Below are 17,539 nucleotides of genomic sequence, written 5' to 3'. Positions count from 1 at the left end.
AGTAGTTGTGGCACGCAGGCTTCAGTAGTTGTGGCTCGCGGGCTCTAGAGCACAGGGTCAGTAGTTGCGGCACACGGGCTTAGTTGCTCCGTGGCATGTGGGATCTTCCCAGACCAGGGCTCGAACCTCTGTTCCTTGCATTGGCAGGTGGATTCTTAACCACTGCGCCACCAGGGAAGCCCTCTGGGTAGTTTCTTGTTATCCTCAAGCTTGCTGCTGCGCCAGCCCTAGCATCTGTGGCTGGTGGATTCATAAAAAAATTTCCATTTTGATATCTGGCCAAAAAAATACAGAATTGGGAAGGAGGGTCTGCCGCCCTCCCTCCACCCCAAAGATAAAAGTAACGGTTATTTAGGTTATCCAGTATTTTGATTACCTCTGCTACTTCTGCCCTTCATTTAGGCAGATAATTGGGAGCTTGTTTGTTTAAAGACAGCTCATGTTACTTTAATGCCTCTATGTGGCAGACATTTTTCATGCATCAATTCATTTAATTCCCACACTGATCCTGCAGGTGGGTACTATTATCCCATCTTATAGATAAGGAAACTGAGTCTTAAAGAGGTTGAGTGACTTTCCCAAGGCCACAGCATAAGTGGCAGGATTCGAACCAGGTGGGCCCTGAGCTCTTTCTACAGTCCCCCTTTGTTCTATTTTCCCCTTTGCCCTCTGAGGAGGGGAGGAAGAGAAGATTCGACACAAGTCTGGAATCTCAAAACACTCAGCCCTTCTTCGTTGGAAACGAATGCGTGTTTTCTCTCGCATATAGCTGGGTTCATCACCCTGTGGTTTAGGGTCAAGGCCTAGAATAGAAATCGGTGCCCAGGTGGACCGCTAGTCCTGGTATCTGGAAAGTGCTCATATAGTGGCTCGTGTTTATGGAGAGTGCTAATTGTAATAGCTCATATTGACGGAGTGGCAGGCTCATTGGCGGGTGCGGGGCTCGCAGGAGTTTGTTCGGTCCTCGGCAGTCCTGACGAGTGGGCTGTATCATCAGCTCCGTTTTACAGCTCAGGTAGGTTATCTTGCCTGTCCAGAGACAAGCAGCGCGGAGGAGCAAAAGCAGCACTGCTTGACCTTGTTCTGTTTGCCCAGAGCCCCAGCTCTCAACCCTGTGTCCTGGAGCCGTGCCACCGCTTCCAGGGCCTGGCCTCTCTGTGCCTCTGACAGCCCCTGGCAGCAGGTTCCACATGCCGTGGGAACTCGGGGCGGGCAATTGATCGCTTGGCCGGCAGCGCAGGTCGTGCCCACCCCTTGGTCAGAGGCTGGTGCTGAGCCAAGAGTTTTACCTTTTCCTGACCTGTCTGTCGAGAGAGAACCCCCTGCCAAGCAGCTCATCTTCCCACTGACCTGTTGGGAGGGTGGCCTTGGCCCCGGCCTCACCACCACCTCGTTGCAGGGACATCGCCAGTCCGGGGCAGTGCAGGTGGCTTGGGGTGACCCCTGTCCGTGACTGCACATTGGGCCTGAGGCGAGGTGGCATTTCTGGGTCTGGAGCCCCTCCTACTTGAGAGCCTGGCCTCTGCAGGACCCCCCTCCCAGCGGCTGCCTGATTGGTATGCATCCCTGAATTCCAGCCCTGAGCACACGAGGCGGGAACCAGCTCCCATCACTGCCCTCTCTTCATTGTTTGAAGTGGGCAGACTTGGAGCGAGCTTTAAAAATACGGGCTTTTTATTCAATTTCCCTAGAAAAACAATGGTTTAAATGAAGTAGAGGAATAACTGTCTCTGGAAATCGAAGAAAGATATTCCAGAACCCTGACATTACCCAGAACCTTTGAATTTCTTTTAAAATAAGGGTTTATTTTACTTTAAATTATGCGTGTATTATGTGACCATTGAAGAAAACTTGGAATATACAGGGAGAAGAAGATTAAAATTCCCCCTGTTACGCCACCTGAAGACAACCTGTCTCAGTATTGCAGTGTATAACATCCATTTATTCAGCGATTCATCTGATCATTTGGCAAGTACCAATTTAGGGCCCACAAAGGGCTGGGTCTGTGCTGGGCGTGAAGTGGGCACAGGTAAATGGTACCCTGCTTCCTGCTGGACCTCTTTCTTTTTTTTTGGCTGCACCACGTGGCAGGTGGGATCTTAGTTTAGTTCCCTGACCAGGGATTGAACCTGTGCCCCCTGCAGTGGAAGCGCGGAGTCAACCACAATGGCCAGGGAAGTCCCTGTTGGGCCTCTTTCTATGCTGGACTTTGGGTAACTCATTTGGCCCGTCTGTATCTCAGTTTTCTCATCTGTATGAAGGGCCTAATACAAGTACACTGCTCAGGACAGTGCCTGGCCCACTGTCCTGGCAGAATTGGTGGTTCTAACCACAGTGACCAGGCCAATTGTAAGTAGCCTTGCCCTTGTGGATCTTATGTGATGGCGGAGGAGACAAAAGCCAGCCAAACGAGTTAAAGTAACCGCATGTCATGGAATTAGTCCTGCCAAGGAGACAACCTAATGTGATAGGATGGGAATAGCAGGGGCTGGGGGGAGGCTGTTGGGAGAGGAGGGGTTGTACTTGGGGGTTAGTGGTGCAGAATTTGTTAGCTGGAGGTGGTGAGGAGGGCCCCTCTGAGGAGAGGCATTTAAGCTGAGTCCCAAATGATGAGGGAGGACCCCCCCTCCCCCTCCCCCTGCAAAGAGCAGTTGGAAACGTGTTCCAGGCAGGTGCACAGCACATGCAAAGGCCCTGAGGTCAGAGTGATCTTGGCTGGTTTGAACAGGAGAAAGCCCAGGGCTCGCAGCAGCCAAGGCGGGGAGGGCAGTATAAGGAGATGCTGTGGAGGGCCATGTGGATCAAGGCAAGCAGTTAGGATGGCTAATCCAGATGCAGCAGGAAGCCATCAGCAGTTTCTTTTTAGTTTCCTGTAAATACCTTTATTCATGAAATACAATCCCAAGATTCCAGCTGTAAATAGCTCTGGAAAGAAATTTATGTTTTTTTCAGATAATTCATTCAGAAATAACTGAGTGCCTATGACGGGGAAGCACTGGAGTGGATGCTGGAGGGTGAGGGATGGACTCATAGATGAGAAAGGGGAGGCCTCTCCCGCAGGTGACTGGTGACCGTGTGCCTGTGTGCCGACCTGCTGACCCCTCCCACAGCCTGCTGGAGCCTGTGGGCCCCGACTCACCTCAGGAAGGGACCCTCTGGCTGCAGGAGGAGAACTGGCTGTGGGCACCCGGGTGGACTTGGGCCTGGAGGAAAGGCTCGGGTGGCTCGGGTACGAGAGGTGGCCATGGAGCTGGAGAGAAGACTTAGAGAAAGAATTGGCTGAAATTGCTGGTGGATTGGTCACAGGGGATGAGGGAAAGAGAGGAATCAAGAGGAGCCAAGACTTCTAGAATCTTATTTTGAGTGTCTAGGTGGGTGATGGTTTCATTACAAACAGGTGGTTCAGAGGGGGTTGAGAGCATGTTTTTGGAGAATCCAAGAATCCAGTTGGAGACAGGTCCACGTTGAGAGGCTGGCTTAGAAGTCCACGGGAGAGATGGGGGCCCTTTGGCTGGGTGTCATTAGCATATAGATGGCGCAAGTGGGACCACCCAGAGGCCAGGTGGAGGAGGAGGATCCAGGAGAGGAGGCCGAGGAGGGGCAGCCAGGGTGCTAGGAGGAGAAGGGAGGGAGAGTGGGGTCTCTGGGAAGCCGCCACGCCATGCCACGCCACGTCACACCACGCCACGCCACCCCACGCCACGCCACCCCACGCCACGCCACGCCACACCATGCCACGTCACACCATGCCACGCCACGCCGCGCCATGTCACACCATGCCACGTCACACCACGCCACGCCACGCCACGCCACGGTGCCTGTTGCAGAAGAGAGCTGGTGGGCCACAGGGCTGCAGACCGTTGAGAGTGGAAGTAAGACCAGACAGAAACACGGAGGCAGTTTGGGCCTTTATAAGGGCACTTTTGGAGGAGGGATGGGGCTGGAATCTGCAGTGGGAGTGGCTGGGACGGGAGGGGAACGAGGAAGGACAGCGTGTGTGGACAGCACTGAGATGTTGGCCAGGCAGAGGGGGGTTGGAAAGAGATGGGTGGAGGGGAAATGGGGGGACCGAGGAGAGTGGTTTGTGCTGGTGGCCAGGACTGCTCCGAGAGGGGACAAGACACAGGGGGCAGCTACGGGAGCCGGATCTTTAGGCAAATGAGAGAGGGTGGTACCGGGTGTGATGATGTGGGAGTCGTTGGGGGGAGGCATTGGCCCTTGATGGGAGCCAGGATGCTCTTAGGAAATGGGAGAAGATGGGAGAGATTTGGATTATACATGAGGAGAAGTTAGGGACAGTCCCATCTGATGGCCTCATGTTTCTCAATGAAACCTGGACCAGAGGACGGTGAGGTAAGGGCCCCCCAAGACTGCTCCCCCCGGGAGAGGTCATTCTGCCACCACTAAAGGAACAGGCAGAGATGGCTGGGTCCCCTCAATGACGAAGCAGCCTCAGCCCGCCTTTGTATAGACAGAAAGGATCAGAGAGGTCAGTGGTTGGTCTGAGATGGCACAGAGGGGCTGAGCCCTCATTCCTGACTCAGTGGGGCTCACGTTCTCCGGGGCACTGGGCTGCTGGGGTGTGGGTCCCATGCCAGCAGACGGGGGCAGCCTCCAAGCCAGTTGGGAGGGTGGTGTCAAGGACGCTCGGACCCTGCAGCAGGAGCTCAGCGCCCCGTGTCACGCCCGTCTCCCACTTTTCTTCCCCAGAGGTCAAGGGCAAGGAACTCACCTCTTTGTGCCAGGCACTGAACTGAGCACTCTGGGAGGATTAGCCCACCGAGTCCTCACGGTAAGTGAGGTGCGGGTGCTGTTCCTGTCCTCCCTCTACAGCGGGGAGAGGGGTCCCGAGAGGTGAAATACCACCCAGCAAGCCTGTGCCAGCCCCAAAAGGGGGGTGAGGGTCCGCACCCAGAGAGTCCGGCTGCTCTTCCCACGCATGCCCGTTTTGCTGAGGAGGACGCCACAGCTCGTGGATTCGTTAATTTGTTCTCAGTTGCTTGTCCTCGCATTCCTCTCCTCCCGGCATGTATTTACTGGACAGCCCCTGGGAGCTGGGTACTGGGCTAGGAGCTAGCGATGAGTGAAGTATGGTGACCTCCTATCTGGGGTTGGGGGAGCAGGCAGGTAACCGATGGAGGGAGGGGAGAGTGCCTGACCCAGGCATTGGGGCTCACCGGAGCTTCCCAGGGAGTGCTGGGCGAAGCAGCCTAGAGGCAGAGTTGGTTCTGGGAGAGGGAAGCGTCCCAGGTGTGTACAGAGGCTGGAGGTGAGTGCAAAGTAGGACCCTGCAAGGTCAGGAGGGGTGCGGTCAGGAACGCCACTTGAGAACTCTGTCCCTCTCACTAGGAGCTGGCACTTTATCTTGACCATGGGGAGCCATTCAGTTGTTTCTAGCTGGGGAGGGCCATGATCGGCGTGGTCAGAACCTTTTGTCCTGGTGGGGGCTGCGTTGGAAGGGACAGGAGACATCAGGGAGACATGAGAGGCCATTACAGGCCCTCTGATTCCTAGGTTGTTCCGCGAACTCTTGCTGCTTTCTTCGTGCTTCCCAAACTCTGCTCATTTCCCTTGTCTAAAAAGGTTCCCGAGACTCAGAGAGGTTAAGCAACTTGCCTGAGGTCACGCAGCATAACACGGCATCCAGGCTTCCGCTGGTTTCGTGAGTGAAACAACCAGAGTCTCAAAGGTGGAAGCAGGTGGCAAGTAACCTCTGCGAGGGGCTCACAGGAGGCTCCAGTGGACCGTCACCACGTGCAGGTCACCCTGTGCCTTTAAATGTTGTCCTTTTGAGGGTCTCAGAGGCTGGGTGGGACTTCTGGGAGGGAGGAGCTGGGCTGCTGCTGGGAACTGGGAGCCCACCTTCCCAGGAGCTGGGGCCCCATGTTTAAGCAGTTTCCTGGGGAACTGGCTTCCTCCCCAGTGAGTGATGAGAAAACTCTCTGGGGCTGGGCCAGGTCATGGGAGGCCTGCAAGGGTGGCGGTCTCCTCTGGGGAAGATAGCTGTATTTTACTGATGCCAGGCAGAGATCGCCTTCTCAGGGGGCTGGAAGAGATGGGGAGCGGTTCCCAGAGCCCTGTTCCTGTGAGTCCCGTCACTTTGGGCAGGTGTCTTGCCCCTCTGGAGTCTTGGTTACCTCATCTGTGAGGGAGGGATAATATTAAACGTGTTCCCAAGGGATTGAAAAAATAACCGGTGTTTTTCACTGAGGGCCTCGAGTGTGCCAGGCAGCATGCATTATCTTCTTTCAGTGCATGTGGCAACCTTTGAGGTATGTAGGGTTATCTTCATTTTGCAGATGGGGCAGCCGAGGAACAGAGAGGGTAATTCGCCTGAAGTCACACAACTTGTAAGTGGCAGAACTTGAACACTGATCCGTCTGACTCTGGAGCCCTCCCTTGAAACCCCTTTGGTCCCTGTCAAACTTCCTTGGCAAATCACCTGATAGAATCTACTGGGGCTCCAGCTTTCTGGCCACCCCACTTTGGGGCACCCCAATCTAGTCCAACCCCATAAGTTTTATCACGAGGCCTTGGAGCCCCAGTGGGCCTAAGCCCCTTGCTCATCATCTCACAGCCACTTGGGGCAGACTTGGGACAAGAATCCCAGCACCCCAGGGATACTGGCTCTGCTCTTTCGCTACCCCACCGGACTGGGAGCCTGGCACCTGGGTTCTAATCCCACCTCTTCTTCAAACCAGCCAGGAAAGCTTGGGCGTCATCTCATCCTGCCTCTAACTTCACCCTAAGCCTCAGTTTCCTCTTCTGCAAAATGAGCTGGTGGAGAATCTAGGGTCTCTACCAGTTCTAATAATCCACGAGTATAGGATTTCAGATTTCTGGGAGTCTGCAAGAGTCAAACATCTGCCACTTTTTTCTACTTCCTGTCCTCTGTTGCCTGGGGGGCAGGGGGAGATTGAATGGAGAAAACAACTCAGAGAGCCCTATAGTTAGATAGCAGTGTATGATCTAAGCATTGATGGAGCGCCCTGTGTGCCAGGCACTGAGCTGGCCGCTTTGCGTGTAACTGAACGGTGTGTTCACCAGGGAGGTGGGTATTATTAGCTACGTTGCAGGTGTGGGAACTGAGGCATAAAGAGGTTAGCTAACTTTCCCGAGGGCCAGGCTATACAGTTACCTTTATATGAGAAATGGACTTAAAGGCCCAGAGGCAGTGCTAAGGGTCTGTGCAGGATCTGTCCTGCCTTGTGGCCCGTCGTACAGAGCTCTTGGTAAAACCGGCTCTCTGGGAGTCCGGATGGAAAAATTCACCCTATCCATCCACCCTTGAGCAATGGTGACTGGGGTCCAATCTGGAAACACTCAACGGATGACTCACAGGGAGGATGATGAAACCTCAGTTTCCACATCTGTGGAAACTGGCTGCGATGTCCAGGGCCGGCAGCTGCTGCCCTGCTGCCAGGCTCACCTGGGAGCAGGCTTGGAGGATGCGAGGCCGGGCAGCCTGGGACCGTGGCGCGAGTCTGGGGCATGGCCACCTGGCTTCTAGGTTGGCTCTGCCACTCACTCTTTTATAACCCTGGGCAAGACACAGCCCTCCCTGGGCCTCGGTTTCCACATCTGTAAGATAAGAGGCTAGGTGTAGTGATTTGTTGGTTCCCTTTGGGGCTAATGTTGTGAGGAATGGGCACATTTGTTACCTTCTGGCCTCATACCCTCATTCATTTGCTGGGTTCTTGGAGTCATCCAAGATATTCACCCCCCACCCTTTTTTTTTTTTTTTTTTTTTTGTGGTATGCGGGCCTCCCTCTGTTGTGGCCTCTCCCATTGCGGAGCACAGGCTCCGGACGCGCAGGGGCTTTTTTTTTTTTTTTTTGAAGTATAGTTGATTTACAATGTTGTGTTAGTTTCCTCTCAATCAGGACTTGGATCAGGCAAGTCAACATTTTCTAGATGTTCACTGAGTATGTATCACAAAACATGCCTCAAATTTAATTTGCACAGGATCAAGTCCAAGAAATTCATCCAGACAGTATCATTTGCCTTTCCTGAAGACCAGTGGGAAACAGAAAAACAGAAACATCCTAGAATTTTTTTTTTTTTTTTTTTTTTTGGCTGCACTGCACAGCTTGCGGGATCTCAGTACCCCATTCCCCGATCAGGGGTTGAACCTGGGCCACGGCAGTGAAAGCCCAGAATCGTAACCATTAGGCCACCAGGGAACTCCCAAGATGTCCTGACAGGAGCTTTTCTTTCTCAGGAGGTTAGGTGTGCATGAAGGTGCCAGATACAAGCAGGTGCTCTGAGCACCCTTGCGAACTGGGAGCCAGTAATTCTTATAGGTTAGTGTGTGTCAGCATTGCCCCGACAGCCTGCAAAGAATGCAGATTCTCGGGCCTCACCCCTCGAGATTCTAAGCTTGTAGGTTGGGGTTGGACCTTAGAGTCTACATTTTAAAAAAGCCTCCCCTTCATTCAGGTTGTTGTGAAGTCAGTAGTTCAAGGACCACACTTTGAAAAAGGCCCTTAGACTCTCCTTGAGCCAAAAAAGGCTTAGGAGAGTGACAAGCTGCCAGGTTTGGTGATGACTCTGTGTGACCCTGTTCCGAGGTGCCCTCATCTGTGGTCACAGCCTTCAGTAGCTGGTTACTCTTCTTGCCGACAAGATAGTGTTTCCCAAACCTGACTGATTATCAGAATCTCGAGGAAGCTTTTGAACAAAATACGAATTCTTGAGTCTCACCCTTAGTGATTCTAAGCCAGCAGATCTTGGCTGGGACAGGAAATCTCCATGTTTAAAAAGCTCCCTAGGTCTTTGGTTCATTTGTTTGTCGTTCATTCATGCAATGGTCTAGGCCCAGGGGAAGGCCTTGAGGACTTAATTGTTAGACCAGACACAGTCTCGGACATTATGTCACCTATGCTACAGGCTGGTGAAGGAGACAGACAGTGATCGCATAGGGATGCTCAGCCAGGTTTGGGAAATATGTCTGGAAAATGGTTGGGTCAGATTAAATACTTGGGCAAAGCTGGGCTTCCTGGTAAATTCCAGATTGAAGTAGAGCCCTGAGCCCAGTGGCCTTTGGTCACTGCTTATGGACACCTGTCATTTTTTCATTCACTTATTCTTTTATTCATCCATCCATCCATCCATCTGTCCATTCATCCATCAATCGATCCACCCATCCATCTTTCCACACATCCACCCATCTATCCATCCATCCATCCGTCCATCCATATATCCACTAATCCACCCATTTACCTAACTAACCATCCGTCCACCCATCCACGCATCACTCTTGAATCTCTACCATGTGTTGAGGGCTGCACTGGGTACTGGAGAGACAGAAATGAAAAGCCTTGTCCCTACCCTCAAGGAGCTCACAGTCTAGTGGGTGGAGGGGTCAGAAAACAAAGCAAGTGATTCCAATCTAGAGTGTTAGTTGCTTAGAGGGGCGAGTGGCTGGTTCTCCCAGTGGGCCTCCTGGAAGATTTCCCTGAAGCTGGCTCGTGTTAAGGCTCAAAATGTAGGTGGGAGGGTCCCAGGCAGATAACGTAGGGCATGGCTTCCAGGCCAAGGAAGGGTCTTGCCCTGGGGAGGGCAGGTCATTGTGGCTGGGCAGGTGAGGGCACCTCTTCTGCTCCTGGAGCTCAGGCTCTGTCTTTTGTTTTCCATGTTTGTTTCTCCATGAGGCCTGGTCCAGAGTAGGTGCTCAGCAAACATTCATCGTTGGTGAGTGGGGAGGTGTGGAGTGATCTGGAAGAAGGGATGGCCTTGTGGGCCACACTGAGGAGCTTGTGGCTCTGTGGGCCCTGGGCAGGGTGCAGGTGGGGAATGACACCATCGCCTGGGCTCCCTTGGCTGGGGGAAGGGGGAGAATGGAGATGACCAAGGGGGCCCCCCCAGCTCTCACCTTTGTCGGCCCCCTGGGCCTTCAGTTCTCTCCTTGTGTGGATCAGAGCCATTGCCTCTGAAAACCTGTTGAGCTCATGGCTCTTTTCCTAGAGTGGGTCTCTCCTGCAACCCAAGGGCTCTGCCTCTGTTGGTGGATGAGGAGGACAGGGTGCTCTGGGGAGGTGAGTAGATGCAAGCGTGGGTGGCTAAGAGCCTTGGCCTCTGGCATCAGCCTGTTTTTTTTTAAAAAATTAATTAATTAATTAATTAATTATTGGCTGCATTGGGTCTTGGATCAGAGCCATTGCCTCTGAAAACCTGTTGAGCTCATGGCTCTTTTCCTAGAGTGGGTCTCTCCTGCAACCCAAGGGCTCTGCCTCTGTTGGTGGATGAGGAGGACAGGGTGCTCTGGGGAGGTGAGTAGATGCAAGCGTGGGTGGCTAAGAGCCTTGGCCTCTGGCATCAGCCTGTTTTTTTTTTAAAAATTAATTAATTAATTAATTAATTAATTATTGGCTGCATTGGGTCTTCGTTGCTGCGTGCAGGCTTTCTCTAGTTGCGGCGAGCGGGGGCTACTCTTCGTTGCGGTGAGTGGGCTTCTTATTGAGGTGGCTTCTCCTGTTGCAGAGCACAGGCTGTAGGCACGCGGGCTTCAGTAGTTGTGGCTCACGGGCTCAGTAGATGTGGCGCACGGGCTTAGTTGCTCCGCGGCATGTGGGATCTTCCCGGACCAGGGCTCGAACCCATGTCCCCTGCATTGGCAGGTGGATTCTTAACCACTGCGCCACCAGGGAAGCCCCATCAGCCTGGTTTTGATTCTCACTTCTGCCTCTTGTCAGCTGTGTGTCCTGAGGCAAGTGTCTCAACCTCCCCGTGTTTCAGTTCAGTTTCTCAGTTTGTTCTTGAACCGATTAAGAGAGCTGTTGTGTGTAAAGCACTCAGAGCAGTGCCTGGCACCCAGTAAAGCATCTGATAAATGTTAGTTGAAGTGTGGAGCTTGGGAGGCAGTTGTGCTGGGGTGATTGGACCCAGAAGGCCTTGTTCGAATCCCACCTCTACCTCTGACTAATTATAGAGACCTTGGCAAGCTGACTCAGGCTCCAAGTTCGGGCTTCTCATCTGTGATACCCCGTAGGATTGCTGGGAGGAGCACGGCGTCTGGTGGTTCCTTCTCTGCACTGGGCTTATTACTTGGGTAATAAGTCCGAAAACTTGGGTCTTAACCGGTAGAGTGAAATCTCCATCTGGTGAGGGTGGTGTGGACGGTCACCTCCACAGCCCGCAGACTCTGGGGGTTGGTCTCATGTCTGTAGGGCCACCTCTCTTGGTCCCAGCCCCCGCTTCACATGCCCTCACTGGTTTCTGGGGTCCTTTGGAAATGAATCATCATATGACAGGGGCACGGGGTCTTCAGAGCAGGGTGCTATGGGGGGAGGGTCGCACTAGTCTGTAGGGGCACATGGAAGGGACTCTCCTTCCCCAGCCAGCCTGGGTCTGGGTGCCCTGGAGAGACCGGGATTTCAGACACCTGTCCTGGCCTCAGTACCCTCCCCCTCCCACATCATGTCCCTGCTTGGCTTAAATGCTCAGGGCTGAGTGATTTGGGCATGCCTGATGCCCCAGAAGATTTGGGTCACAAGCAGGTAAATATTAAACCCGGAAATCTAGCTCCGAATGGAAACCTGTTTGGGCTGGCTGCCTGGGGGACTGCCAGGTTCTGAGCCTCCCGCCCAGCTGATGGCTAGGATAGGCAAACACCCTCCAGGGGAAGAAAGGGCACCTGCTCCATTCCACGTGACTGCATTTACTTGCCATTACTGTCCAGTGGTCAGGGCCTGCTGTGTCTGTTTTACAGTGAGGAGGAAACCGAGGCACGGAGAGGGCAGGAGGTCTGCTTAGGTTTACATAGCCAATGGGGGGACCTGGGGTTGGACCCAGGAGGGTCTCTCAGCGAAGCCCATGCTTTTCTGGCCCTGGGCCGCCAGTGGTCTCCTTGCTGCTGCTAGGGCCATGCCAGGATGCTGCGGGGATCACAGGTGCTGAGGTTTGCTCTCTGGCTCCTCTGAGCCTGGGCCTCAGATTCCCTTTTTGCAAAGTGCAGACAGTCTTGTTTGGGGTCCCTGGCAGGCAGGACCGGGCCCAGGACACCTGAGTGCAGTGATGCTGGGGGCAGGATCCCAGGGAACGCTTCCTGTTTGCAATGTACAAAGCTCTCCTGGGGCCTGGGCAGGGCTCCGGGAGTAACCACCTGGCCAGTCAAATAAGCCTTCTCTTGAAGACCGTGTACGAGAGGGACGCCCAGGGCCCAGCCCCAGTTCCCATCCTCTGGGAGCTGGTACACAAGCCAGAATGAGAACATAGGTTTGGGGCTTCAGGACCTGGGTTTGCATCCCGGGTCTTATTAGCTGTGTGATCTTGGGCAGGTGCCTTCGTCTGGCTTAGCCTCGGCAGCTCCCTCTGAAAGACAGGAATTATAATTTACTTCCCCGGGCCGTGGCGAAGAGGAAGTGAGATGGTGTTCTCAAAGCTCCTCGTAGAAAGTAGGTGTTCCGTCAGTTGACTGCCCTCCTCAGGCTCTCAGGGGATAGTCTTCTAAGGCTGAAAGTGACCAGCAGGTCTGAAAGGTGAGTGAAGACTGCTTCTCAGTGCTGCCAGCAGTCTAGGAGTAGCATGGACTGGTCCTGCAGGCAGCTGGGGATGGGGCGGAACGGGGCGTCCGCTCCACAACAGGACGGGTGGGGTGTGGGGTAAGCTTAGCTGGGGAGAGAGGGGGGTGTTGGCTTTCACCTGGTCTCCCCACCCCCAGCCCTATAGGCAGGGGCAGCCCCAGACCCTTGGCTGTTTGCACAGACGGTGAAGGTCAGAAGCCTGGGAGAGGAAGTGACTTGCCGAGCGTTGGGTGGGAGTCTGTGGCAGAGGTAGCCTGACCCCCAGCCCGAGGTCTGCCCGGTCCTGCCGCTGCTCCATCAGCCGCCTGGGGGTGGGGCCCTGGGGCAGTTGGCCTCCCTCGCCTCTCCGCCCGCCCCGAAGCCAGCTATGAATGGAATATTCTGGTCTACATGACTCACAGGCTGGCCCTTCCTCCACCAGGGTGCTTTGGGTTTTCCTTTCTTTACTTTTCCCTAATAAGGTCTCATGTGGCGGGCTTTCACCTCTCCTTTCTTTGGGCCTGGAGGAGTGGTGACTTTTGCCCCAGGAAGCCCGTCCCGGGAGGGCTCCTGTTAGGCTGCTGGACTGTACGTACGCAAACCTGGGGAAGTTTAAAGGGAGGCCGGGCAGAGGCATTGGAGCCACGCAGACCTGGGTCCGGAGCTCGCTGCCCGCTCTCTAGCTGTGTGACCTCGGGCAAGTCCCTTTGCCTTTCTGAGCCTCAGTTTTCAGACTCAGTTCAATCCAACCCACATTTATTGAAGCCCTGTTAGCTGCCAGGTATGGCGCTAGGCAGTTCCGGTAGAGCAGCAAAGCAGACTCAGCCGCTGTCCTCCGGGAGCCTCGAGACTGAGTGGGGAGTCACGTGGGGACCGGGCTTTCCAACCCGAAGCACATGTGAAACCCCACACCTGGCTCCTGGTTTTACTAGAAACTCAGAGATCATAGTGAGCCTTAGTTTGATTCCCAGCTAGCCAGAGCGGTAGTTGGGATTTCATGTCAATGACTGTGGCTTCGATTTCACCCTTGTTAGCAGGAAAGCGCAGGACCTACTTCTGGAGGGACGGCCTTGATTTTCCATGCACGTTGGTGATGTGAGTTAGTGCCCCAGGTGGCGAGCTGAGGCTGCCGCGTTCCCACGTGTGCCCCAACCTCGGCAAGGAGCAAATGCAACCCAGATGATGTTCCAGGGCAGTCCAGCTCCTGGCATGTAGTGGGTACTCAGGAAGTGTTTGTTGAACCAATGAGAGGGACAGTGGCAGCCTGGAACACATCCTGGCGAGGGTGTGATTGACTCGGGGAAGGAGGGCCAGCTTATGGGTGTCCCGTGCAGGAGGGAGGAGGCTTGTCCGGAGAAACTTCACAGGATGAAATGAGGGCAGGTTTAGACTTTTCTAACGTGGGACGATGAGTCTTCTGCCGAAGGAGGAATTCAAACGTGAGAATATGATGTGGGACAGTGACTCAGGCTTGGGTAGAGGTGAGGCATTTATGGAATAGCCACTCTGTGGCTGGCGTAGGGCTGGGCTCAGTAAGCTCCATCAGGGCAGGGAGGCTTTTTCTTTTTTTGTTCACGGATGTATCCCAGGCACCTAGAACAGTACTTGGCTCACAGGGGTGCTTAATAAACGTGAATTGATGGACTGAATGCATGAATGAGTATATTACTTAATTGGGTCTCAGGGGTGTTATTACACCCAGTGTGCAGATGAGTAAACTGAGGCTTATGGAGGTCAAGTCACATGTTTGCTGGGTTGTGGGGTCAGGATTTGGAGTCAGGGCTGCCTGATTGCAAAGCTTGTGCTCTGACCCACCCATCTGTTGGGATCCTCAAGAAGGCATTCGTGCCCCGGCTGACAGGTTGGATTTCAGCCTCTCAGAGATCCCTCTCTTCTGAGAGTGACTGATTGTGGGAAAATACAACATGCTTGACTCAGAACTAATGGCAGGGCCAATGCTGCGAATCACAGCGGATCACCCAGCCTGCTCTGATCGGCAGGCGCCCTTTCAAAGAGAGGGGCTAGGAGGGGATCGATGCTGCCCGCCCTAAGGGGGTCCTGCCAGGCTTGGCCTGACCTTGTGGCCATCCTCAGCCACGGCAGAGGGGAGGGCGCTGGCTCAGGTGGTGGCTGGCACACTGCCGGCACGGCGGGACCTGAATCTCAGGCCGACCCTGCCCGGGTGCCTGCTCCAGGGGAGTGGCTGGATTGGTGAGGGTGAATCCCTGGCGTTCACGGGAACCTGTGCCTCTACCCTCAGCCCCCAGGTGGTTCTGGACAAGGATGCCCAGCGAGACTTGACATGTTTGCATTCAGCTGCTCCGGGAGGGGGCCGTTTATTGAGGCTCTGCTGGGGACACCGTAGCTAGAACACCTGCCCAGGGCCACCGGGCCGGAGCACTTTGTCTGCTGGTCCCCCCTGCTGGTTCTCCTGATGTGCTGCTGCTCAGGGTTCCTGTCCCACCAGCTCCCCGTGGCCCCGTCTGCTCACCTGAGCATTTCCCAGGCAGCAGAGCAGCCCAGTGGACTGGTGACCGGCTAGTGGCCGAGGTGCGAAGGTGTGACTACCGTAGGGGTTCAAGGCACAGCCCTGCAGCCAGATGGCCTGGGATCCAATCCCAATTCCCCCTTGTATTGACCGTGTGACCTTGAGCAATTTTCTTACCCTCTCTGTGCCTCTGTTTCCTAATCTGTAAAATGGGGGTGATAGTAGTTCCCTCTCTCAAAAGGTTGTGGTAAAGATTAAAGTAATTATAGGAGTAAAGGACTTGGAATTGCTCCGGGCCCTTAGTTAGCAGTTAATACACGAGAGGTGTTGTGATGCTGATTTTGGCACTCACTCCTTGGGGGCAACTCGAGGAGAGAGCGTTTGCCTTTTTTCTGTGCCTGGTGTCCGGGCCCTGGATTCCACCCACTCAGTGCCACTTTTGTGGATGAGTACCTGGACCGGGTTGCTGGGGAGAGACGAGCCAGGGCAGCGCACGGGCCCCTGACTCCCACTGGAAGCCCCCTTTCTACCGTCCTCCCTCCCTCTCTCCTGCTCCCATGTCCCAGGCCTTGCAGGGATGAACTATTCATGCTTTTGTTTACTGTTTCAAGGAGCATTAACTGACATCCCCCCACCCCAGGTTCAGGGCCACTCCCGGGAGTTCCCCTAGGCCTCCAGGTCTCCGCCACAGAAGCACCACCTGCTCGTGACTGTTGGAGCCCATTCAGTTCACCTTCCCCTGCTGGACTGTGAGGTCCGAGGGCCAGGGGCCGTGTCCGTCTTGCTCACCGCTGCACCAGCCCAGTGGGGCCTCGCCTGGCACCCAGCACGCTGGAGATGCTTGATGAATAAGTGTCCAGGGCTGAGCCATGTGCTGGGCTGGGCTCGGGGCGGGGTGGGGGGGTGCGGTCAGAGGGGAGTGGGGCATCGGCCCTGGCCCAGGAGAGCTCAGGTCTGGTTGTTTATTTGTGAACTCAGAGATGGCGGCTAGGTGCCAGGAATGGTGCTGGGTGCTGAGGAGGGAGAGGCATAAGGCGTGGTCCTTGCTTTGAAGAGGCTGCAGCCTGCCCTCTCTCCCTCCTTCCTGCCCTCCCTCCCCGCTTCCTGTATTCCAGATGCCACGCCAGGTGGTGGAGGCACACAGAAAAGTAGGTCGTGGTCTCTGCCCCCAGTCTCTGCCCCGAGATCCACAAAAACAAGTAACCAGAGCATAATTCAGTCTCTTTAGAGACTTGGAACCTGGTATTATCTGCCATGGAAACCGGTGGCAATGACTTTGGTCTCTGTGTCCCTGTGACTAATAACAGTAACACTACCCTGCATTAACAGGCCAGTGTCTGCTCTTGACCCTCAGAGGACTTGACCAGAGGCCCCGAGACCAGGAGTTTTCTACCTCAGCACTGTCGACACTTGAGCTGGATAGTTCTCTGCTGTGGAGGCCGGGCTCTGCACTGTAGGACAGGCAGAGCGTCCCTGGCATCCACCCCTTACATGCCACTAGCTTCCCCCCTCCCTCCCCGTTGTGACAACCCAAATGTCTCCAGACATTGCCAAATGTCCCTGGGTGGCAAAGTCTCTCCCGTTGAGAACCACTGCCTTAGATGGATCAGTGAAACTGTAATTGCATACATCAAGATGGAATGGAAAATTTGAAATCCAATACTGCCACCCTCCAAAAAAAACAAAAGAGGGAAAAAAGCAAGCGCCCACAACATCCTGTATTCCTTGGGTCTGGCATAAAATGCAAACATCCGTTGGGAGGTGGGAGAGCCCTTGGAGGCCTGAGCAGTTGTGTGCCTTGGCCCAGGCCAACCGGAGGCAGAGCCTCTGGCAAAAGAACAGGGCCATCGCCAGGCCTGCGTCCCCTTGCTCTGTGTGGTTACAATGTAGGGCAGGTCATCAGACGACCATAGGGTGTACATATGACCATCATCAGTTCTGGGGGAGTTGAGTCGGAACGTTCGACTGGCTGCCTCAATCTCAGTTAAGCCCTGGTGTTCCCCCCACCCCAAAGTGCCTGTCCTGGTTTGTATAGATGAATGGACTTGTGTAATTGTTTAGCATCTGCATTCCTGTGGGGCTGTGGATTTCAAGGGGGCAGGATCCAAACCCCCAGGACCTTGCGTGGTACCTGGCATCCAGTAGTGCTCAATCAATTTTTGTGGAATGATTAAGAGATCTTGTTGGGTGGATCCAGCAAAGTAGGTCGGCACATATGTGGAAGACGTGACCTTCCTCGCTCACTTCCTGGTTTGCATCCTAATGGGAAAGGAGATGGCGTCTCCGTCCTCTGACCAAGACCCTGGCCACAGGACAGACCTCGGATGAACCTGGCAAAGGCTCAGCCTTGGCAGGAAATGCACAGGTGTTCGCGCCTGTGTCCCCCCGCCGCCATCTAGCATTTTGGAGCACCTGTTGGCTGCGAGCAGGGACGAGAGCACCAGATCCTGCCTTCCCAGGCCTGTCTCTTTCCACAGGTCGCTTGAGGGTGCTCCTGATGCAGTGTCAAGTGACAGCCGTGGGCAGGTGGGGTGGCGGGGGTGGGGGG

At 54.6% G+C, this 17,539-nt stretch overlaps 1 long non-coding RNA gene across 1 annotated transcript in view; it reads left to right on the top strand.

The window, feature by feature from the left end:
- Positions 1-7,713, top strand: part of LOC114485025 (uncharacterized) — a 12,658-nt gene extending 4,945 nt beyond the window's left edge. The window contains exons 2-3 of the long non-coding RNA XR_003678463.2: positions 4,711-4,792; positions 5,584-7,713. This is a non-coding gene — a long non-coding RNA (uncharacterized lncRNA). The remainder of the gene's footprint in view (positions 1-4,710; positions 4,793-5,583) is intronic.
- The last annotated feature ends 9,826 nt before the right edge of the window (positions 7,714-17,539 follow it).

This window comes from Physeter macrocephalus, unplaced genomic scaffold (genome assembly GCF_002837175.3).
Source record: "Physeter macrocephalus isolate SW-GA unplaced genomic scaffold, ASM283717v5 random_307, whole genome shotgun sequence".
Classification (NCBI taxonomy): Eukaryota; Metazoa; Chordata; class Mammalia; order Artiodactyla; family Physeteridae; genus Physeter; species Physeter macrocephalus.
This window is presented reverse-complemented; position numbering and strand designations above follow the sequence as displayed.